This window comes from Mus caroli, unplaced genomic scaffold (genome assembly GCF_978045245.1).
Source record: "Mus caroli unplaced genomic scaffold, Mus_caroli_1 scaffold_8, whole genome shotgun sequence".
Lineage (NCBI taxonomy): Eukaryota > Metazoa > Chordata > Mammalia > Rodentia > Muridae > Mus > Mus caroli.
Window position 1 is genome coordinate 110,259,504 of NW_028227263.1, and position 2,153 is coordinate 110,261,656.

Sequence of the window (2,153 nt, forward strand, 5' to 3'; positions counted from 1 at the left end):
CTGCAACTCTAGTTGCACACACACACACACACACACACACACACACACACACACAGAACAGGTCAAATAAATACCCAGCTCTGCAATGGGGCAGTAGGAATAGGTGGCCTCAGGGCAAGACCCCACCCACTGGAGTCTCCAAATTTTGAAAATGCAAATTCATTTGAAAGGAAAGAGTGTGAGGTGAGAATACAACAGTAGGATCATCCTCAGAATGAACTGGAGGGAACTGTTTTCTCTGAGTTGGATGTCAAGGCATGCAGAGGCCACACAGCTGAGGACCAGGTTAGGTCTCCCACTGGCAGCAGGACCCAACTGTCCTGCTGTGGATTGCTGTCTGTATTTTCTGCTCCCTCAAGAGGGGTGTCGCTCTAACGAGGAGTATATCACATACTCAGGTGATGTCAGGTGAAATCTTAATTAGTCAAACAAAGGCTAGAGCCTGTGATGGGGCAGTGGGAGGAAAAGGTGGAGCTGAAAGTTTTAGAGAAGTGAGAGAAGGAGGAAGAAGAGGAAGACAGGACAGGGGATGGAGGATGGAGGGAGATGATGATGGAGGAAGAAGAGCTTGGAGATGGAACAGACCCACATGGCCTGGAGGAGCCCCAAGTAGCTAGGGATTTCATAGCTGGGCAATAGAGCAGTGTAGTGATATATTTGCCCAATCTGGATGTGCAGCTTGTATTTATATTAACTGAGTTGTGTGTTCTTTGCATGAGCATTTTGGGGTTGGAGATTTACCGTCATAAATCTGGTTGGTAAGATGTAAGTCTCTAGTGTTTTCATTTTATGGGAACTGAGTGAGCTGTAGCTGGCATTCTGCAGGCCAGCTACAGGGGGTGGATGTCCTATCTGAGCAGCAACTACAGTCATTTCAGGTTAAACTGGTTTGGTTAGCTTAGCAAGCTAGCCTCTGGAACCAGGACAAGGGGGCAGCATAGAGCTAGCCATGGGGTCGGTGAGACCGCCAATGCTGGCTCATAGCCAGATTTACCGTGGATTTTACTTAAAACTACAAGCTATACTGTACCATCTATGGTACTGGTCTCACAGACTTGAAAGCTACAAGACTGAAGGGGTTATAGAGACCCCTGTTCAAGTTCCAGAGAGCCTCTCAGGCCATGCAATATATGACTCCCTGTGAGGAGGCCTTGGAGCAGCCACTACTGTGGCCAAATAACTAAAGTGATTGCTTTAGATGGAGAAAGGTTTATTTTGGTCTTTAATATATGAAACTTTTAGGATATTCTCTGGCTCCTATTTCTACCCCCTCCCCCCCCCACCCCTTCCCATCTCTCTTCTTTGGTTTTCCTCCACTTCTCTCTCCCTGCTTCCCCATCCCCCTTCCTATCTTGCCTTCTCTACCTCTCCCTTCCCTTCTTCCCTACACACTCATGCAACCATGAGCCAAAGAAAACCTTCCCCTCTTTAGTTTGTCTTTCCACAGCAATAGTAAATAAATAAATAAATAAATAAATAAATAAATAAATAAATAAAGTTTCCCATTTAAAATACAGGATTTGGTACTTCTCTGGAATACAATCAGGAGGCTGGGCCACACATAATATATAATATTGTAATATATATTATGATATTGTAATATTGCATTATATCCTCATTCTTTTCCCTCCCCCAAATCCTCCCATATGCTACTCTCTGCTTTCTTTCAAATTCATGACTTCTTTTTTTCCGTAACTGTTGCTACACACACACACATACACACACACACTTCTAAGTACATAAACAACCCACTCATTCTGTGTACCGTTACTTACATGTATGTTTTCAGAGCTGACCATTTGGTATTGGATAATAAGTTGGTGTGCTGGTCCCTGGAGAAGACAGTTTCTCATGTTGGGGCTTCCTAGGATTTCTTCTAACCACACCGTTACTTACATGTATGTTTTCAGAGCTGACCATTTGGTATTGGATAATAAGTTGGTGTGCTGGTCCCTGGAGAAGACAGTTTCTCATGTTGGGGCTTCCTGGGATTTCTTCTAACCACAGGAGATGTCTACTGTTGTTCTGTATCTACGGTTTTGCAACTAGAGCTGAGCCTCACTTTCTCTGGGATACTGGGCCCTGATTCCCCTGGCTCCCAAGTGTCTTCTTTGCCCAACAGGTCTATGATTTATCTGATTTTATAGGAACAA